General features: G+C 38.6%; 1 non-coding gene across 1 annotated transcript; it reads left to right on the forward strand.

Moving 5' to 3' along the window:
• The first annotated feature begins 1471 nt into the window (after positions 1-1471).
• Positions 1472-1544, forward strand: TRNAT-UGU. The gene has a single exon. It is a non-coding gene; the product is annotated as a tRNA-Thr (tRNA).
• Positions 1545-6784: the final 5240 nt, after the last annotated feature.

Genomic DNA, 6784 nt, shown 5'->3' on the forward strand with positions numbered 1-6784 from the left:
AAATAAGGACTTCAAGATAGAGAGGATATAGGAAAAAATTAGAAAATGAAAAGTATTTTTGGGGATAGAGGGACTTGAACCTTCATGATTTCTTAAGTCGACGGATTTTCCTCTTACTTTCAATTTTGATTGTTGTCGGTATTGACATGTAGAATAGGACTCTATCTTTATTCTCATCTGATTTATCCGTTCTTCAAGGGTTTTATCCGATTATGATGAAGTGAATAATTTCATCAATAAATATTCCATCTTTTCTTCAACTTCGAATTGATTTGATTCACATTTTTCATTTGTGAATATTTTTATCACAATAGATCTTCAATAATAAAATAGAAAGTAACAAATTGAAAGAGTATTTCAGTATATATATATATATATGTTTCTAAATGTTTATCTTTGATCCATTCCTGTAATTTTGGTGAAAGGATTCTTTTACTAATGCAATAAAATAGTCGTCAATTTTGTTTGTTAGAACAGCTTCCATAGAGTCTCTGCACCTATCCCTTTTTTATTATCACTTTCTGAATTTTTATTTGTTTTCAGAAAACAGGATTTGGCTTAGGATTGCCATTGTGAATTCCAGGGTTTCTCTGAATTTGAAAATTATTACTTGGTAAGTTTCCATACCAAAACTCAATCCAATTAAGTCCATAGCGTCTACCAATTTCGCCATATCCCCATCTTTTTTTTTATTTGAATCTGATTATAATAGAATGCTTTTTTTTTTCATTTCTATTATGAGAATTATGCGGGAACTTTTGAATTCATTAAATACATATTATTTTATTAAATATTAAAAACCCCTTTCTCCAATTTTATAGATTTTATTTCATCTATATTGGATACCTTTATTTGTTTGAATCAGAACTAATTCTAATATCTATATATTAACAATTCAATATACACAGATATAGACCACATATCTACTTATCTTCTATGTACCTACTTATCTTCTTTTTTCATACAATTTAGAATACTCGAATGGTCGATTCTTTACTTTTTTTTTGTTTTTGCTTAAAAAAAAGAAAATAAACAATCCATTTATTCATATACAATTTATATAACTAAAACGAATCTAGTGGCTAAAAAAACCATTCTTTGAATTGAATATAATATAGAATTAGACATTTACTTAGAAATATGGAATTCCTTAATAAATATTTACTAAATTTATATTTATTCAAATTTACTTTAAGTACTAATAAATAATCTTTTTGAAAGAAATCAATTTAATAATATATATATAGAATAGTAGATCGAAATAAATTATATTCATATAATATTAATTATTATCTTGCACTTTATGTTATCAGATAAAATAAATAATAGAAATAATAAAATTGGGTTGATTTTCTATATTTTCTTTCTCTATTTTGATGTTTGTATTAATTTGAATTTTGTTACAAATAACTAAAATTGATAACTAAGATCCCATTCAATTCTTCTGCATATGTATATTTCGTTTACATTAGCCGGTTTAGCTCAAAGGTTAGAGCATCGCATTTGTAATGCGATTGTCATCGGTTGGAATCCGATAACCGACTTTTCTCTATTTGTTTTTTACATAATTGATATATCTTTTTTAGAAATAAAAAATTGGCCGAGCGGATAAGTCAACTTCAAAGTGGATTTGTTGTGCGAAGAGTGCGTTATGACCCGTGGCCGCCTGCCTGGTCTGGTGGGGTCCTCCGTTGTGGGTAAACGAGAAACCCGACTCTACGAACTCGAGGAAAGGCTGCACAGCAATAGTAGGGGCGTTAAGACCTGAGCTTTTTGTAGTGCTAGCTGGAATGCAAGTGAATGAATCCGATCCCCTAGCGAGTGAAGTGCTTAAGCCCTTTCTCTAAGAGAAAGAAAGGGGCAGCATTGGGAACCTCCATTTCTTTCTTCGGAGCCGTTCTTTTCCCGTCCCCCCGCCCTGGCATAGCGCTTCACTTCTGATTATTCGGAAGAATCCACTGACTTCTCCCTTCATCACTGATTTGGGGGAAAAGGAACCGTCTACTAGTTGGCAAGCTAGACATCAAGTAAGTGGCTTGATGAGGATAACTAAGCTGACACGCCGGAGTTGGCTACTGGCACAACAGGGTGGTGCCTTACCGCACTACAGGCGAACGCGCGGTAGCGTTCGTGGTGGTGCTTCAGGATTCCAATGTACTGTGTCCAAGATCAGAACGAGCTTGTCGGTGGACCATTGGCGTCCCATTCTGGAGTGAATTTCATTTTTTCACAAACTCCCCAAAAAGCCATCTAACTGTGTCGTGCCACTCCGCCAAACTTGGCCATGTGCAAAACCCACAGAACTCTAAACTTTCATGCACCAAGAATTTTATGGTACTCATTTGGGGACATTTGTAGGCCATTCCAACCTTCACATCTCAAAAATAAGGAATTTCAATTTTTCACAAAATACCCCACCAAAACATCTACCTAAGCCATGCCACACCGACCAACTTGGCCATGTGCAAAACACACAGAACTCAAAACATAAGTGCACCAAGAATTTTATGGTACTCATTTGGGGACATTTGGAGGCCATTCCAACCTTCACATCTCAAACCCCATGAATTTCATTTTTTCACAAAACACTCCACCAAGCCATCTACCTGAGCCATGGCACACCGACCAACTTGGCCATGTGCAAAACACACCGAACTCAAAACATTCGTGGACCAAGAATTTTAGGGTACTCATTTGGGGACATTTGGAGGCCATTCCAACCTTCACATTTCAAAAACCATGAATTTCATTTTTTTCACAAACACCCCACCAAACCATCTACCTAAGCCGTGCTACATCGACCAACTTGGCCATGTGCAAAACACACCGAACTCAAAACATTGATGCACCAAGAATTTTATGGTACTCATTTAGGGACACTTGGAGGCCATTCCAACCTTTACATCTCAAAAACCATGAATTTCATTTTTTCACAAAACACTCCACCAAGCCTATCTAAGTCGTGCCACACCGACCAACTTGGCCATATGCAAAACACACCGAAGTCAAAACATTGGTGCAGCAAGAATTTTATGGTACTTATTTGGGGACACTTGGTGGCCATTCCAACCTTTACATCTCAAAAACCATGAATTTCATTTTTTCACCAAACTCCCCACCAAGTCATCTAGCTAAGTCGTGGCACACCAACCAACTTGACCATGTGCAAAATCCACCCAACTCAAAACTTTCGTGCAACGAGACTTTCATGGTATTCATCAGGGGGCATTTGGAGGCCATTCCAACCTTAACATCTCAAAAACCATGAATTTCAGTTTTTCAGAAAACACCCCACCAAGCAATCTAGCTTTGTCGTTCCACATCGCCAAACTCAACATGTTCAACACCCACACAACTCAACTGTTGTGCACCAATACTTTTGTGGCACTCCTTCGGGGACATTTGTAGGTTGTTCCAACATTCACATCTAAAAAACCATAAATTTCAATTTTTCACAAACACGCCACCGAGCAATCTAGCTATGCCTTGCCCCACCGCCAAACTTGGTAATGTGCAAAACCCACACACCTCAAACTTGGTGCACCAAGACTTTCATGGTAATCATTTGGGGACATTTGGAAGCCATTCCAACCCCCACGTCTCAAAAACTATGAATTTCAATTTTTCACAAAACTCCTCACCAAGTCATCTATCTAAGCCGTGAGACACCACCAAACTGGGCCATGTGCATAATCCACCCAACTCAAAACTTTCGTGCAACGAGACTTTCATGGTATTCATAAGGGGGCATTTGGAGGCCATTCCAACCTTAACATCTCAAAAACCATGAATTTCAGTTTTTCACAAAACACCCCACCAAGCAATCTAGCTTTGTCGTTCCACAATGCCAAACTCAACATGTTCAAGACCCACACAACCAAACTTTGTGCACCAAGACTTTTGTGGCACTCCTTTGGGGACATTTGTAGGTCGTTCCAACATTCACATCTAAAAACCATAAATTTCAATTTTCACAAAACACCCCACCAAGCAATCTAGCTATGCCTTGCCCCACCGCCAAACTTGGTAATGTGCAAAACCCACACACCTCAAAACTATTGTGCACCAAGACTTTCGTGGTAATCATTTGGAAATATTGGAGGCCATTACAACCTTCACAATTCAAAAACGACAAATTTCAGTTTTTCACAAAACATCTCACCATGCAATGTAGCTTTGGCTTGCCACACCGTAAAACTTAGCCATGTGCAAAACCCACACAACTCAAAACTTTTGTGCACCAAGACTTTTGTGGCACTCCTTGGGGAAATTTGTAGGCTATTCCAAACTTCACATATAAAAAACCACGAATTTCATTTTTCATAAACTCTGCATCAAGCTATATCTAGCTATGTTGTGCCACACCGCCAAACTTGGCCATGTGCAAAACATACACAACTCAAAACTTTTGTGCACCAAGACTTGCATAGAATTTATTTAGGGACATTTGGAGGCCATTCCAACCCTCACATCCCAAAATCAATAAATTTCAAGTTTTCACAAGACTCCCGACCAAGCTATCTAGCTAAGTTGTGCCACACCACCAAATATGGCCATGTGTAAAATCAACCGAACTAAAACTTTTGTGCACCAAGACATTTATGGTATTCATTTGGGGACATTTGTAGGCCTTTCCAACCTTAACATCTCAAAAACCAGGAATTTAATCTTTCACAAAACTCCCCCCAAGCTATCTAGCTTTGTCGTGCCGCACCACCAAAATGGCCAAGTGCAAAATTCACCGAACTTAAAATTTTGTGCACCAAGACATTTATGGTATTCGTTTCGGGACATTTGTAGGCCTTTCCAAACTTCACATCTTAAAAACCATGAATTTCAATTTTCACAAAACTCCCCTACAAGCCATCTAGCTAAGACGTGAAACACCGCCAAACTTGGCTATCTGCAAAACCCGGCCAACTCAAAATTTTCGGTGCAACAAAACTCTCATGGTATTCATTTAGGGGCATTTGGAGGCCGTCCCAACCTTCACATCTCAAAAACCACGAATTCATTTTTTTCATAAAACTCCGCACTAAGCCATATCTAGTTATGTCGTGCCACACCACCAAACTTAGCCATGTGCAAAACATACACAACTAAAAACTTTTATGCACCAAGACTTTCATGGAACTCATTTGCGGACATTTGGAGGGCATTCCACCCCTCACATCTCAAAAACAATAAATTTCAAGTTATCACAAAACTCTCGACCAAGCTATCTAGCTATGCCGTGCCACACCGCTAAACATGGCCATGTGTAAAATCCACCGAACTAAAAACTTTTGTGTACCAAGACATTTATGGTATTCATTTTGGGACATTTGTAGGCCTTTCCAACCTTAACATCTTAAAAACCATGAATTTCATTTTTCACAAAACTCCCCACCAAACTATCTAGCTTTGTCGTGCCACACCCACCAAACATGGCCATGTGCAAAATCCACCGAACTAAAAACTTTTGTGCACCAAGACATTTATGGTATTCATTTCGGGACATTTGTAGGCCTTTCCAAACTTCACATCTCAAAAACCATGAATTTCAATTTTTCACACAACTCCCAACAAGCCATCTAGCTAAGACGTGAAACACTGCCAAACTTGGTCATGTGCAAAACCCGCCCAACTCAAAAGTTTCGTGCAACAAGACACTCATGGTATTCATTTGGGGGCATTTTGAGGTCATTCCCACCTTAACATTTCAAAAACCATGAATTTTAGTTTTTCATAAAACTGCACACCAAGCCATCTAGCTATGTTGTGCCATACCGCCAAACAGGGCCATGTGCAAAACCTACCCAACTCAAACATTTCATGCACAAAGACTTTCATGGTATTCATTTAGGGACATTTGTAGGCCTTTCCAAACTTCACATCTCAAAAACCACGAATTTCAGTTTTTCATAAAACTCCGCACCAAGCCATATCTAGCTATGTCGTGCCACACCACTAAACTTGGCCATGTGCAAGACCCACACAACTCAAAACTTTTGTGCACCAAGACTTTTGTGGCACTCCTTTGATGACATTTGTAAGTCGTTCAATCTTCACATTTCAAAAACCACGAATTTCATTTTTTCATAAAACTCCGCGCCAAGCCATATCTAGCTATGTCGTGGCACACCGCCAAACTTGGCCATGTGCAAAACATACACAACTCAAAACATTTTGTGCACCAAGACTTTCGTGGTAATCATTTGGGGAAATTTGGAGGCCATTCCAACCCTCACATCTAAAAAACCACGAATTTCATTTTTCACAAAACTACACACCAGGCCATCTAAGTATGTCGTGCCACACCGCCAAACATGGCCTTGTGCAAAATCCACAAAACTCAAAACTTTTGTGCACAAAGACATTTATGGTATTCATTGGTGACATTTGAAGGCCTTTCCAACCTTCACACCTTAAAAGCCGCGAATTTCAATTTTTCACAAAACTCCCCACCAAACTTGAGTCGTGACACACCGCCAAACTTGGCGATGTGCAAAACCCACCCAACTTAAAACTTTCGTGCATGAAGACTTTTGTGGCACTCCTTTAGGGACATTTGTAGTTCATTCCAACCTTTACATCTCAAAAACCACGAATTTTCGTTTTTCACAAAACACCCCACCAAGCAATCTAGCTATGACGTGCCCTACCGCCAAACAAAGCCATGTGCATAACCCACACGACTAAAACTTTTGTGCAACAAGACATTCATGGTACTCATTGGGGGCATTTGGAGGCCATTACAACCTTCATATCTCAAACACGACGAATTTCAGTTTTTCACAAAACA

The sequence above is a fragment of the Vigna unguiculata genome, unplaced genomic scaffold (genome assembly GCF_004118075.2).
Source record: "Vigna unguiculata cultivar IT97K-499-35 unplaced genomic scaffold, ASM411807v1 contig_456, whole genome shotgun sequence".
Classification (NCBI taxonomy): Eukaryota; Viridiplantae; Streptophyta; class Magnoliopsida; order Fabales; family Fabaceae; genus Vigna; species Vigna unguiculata.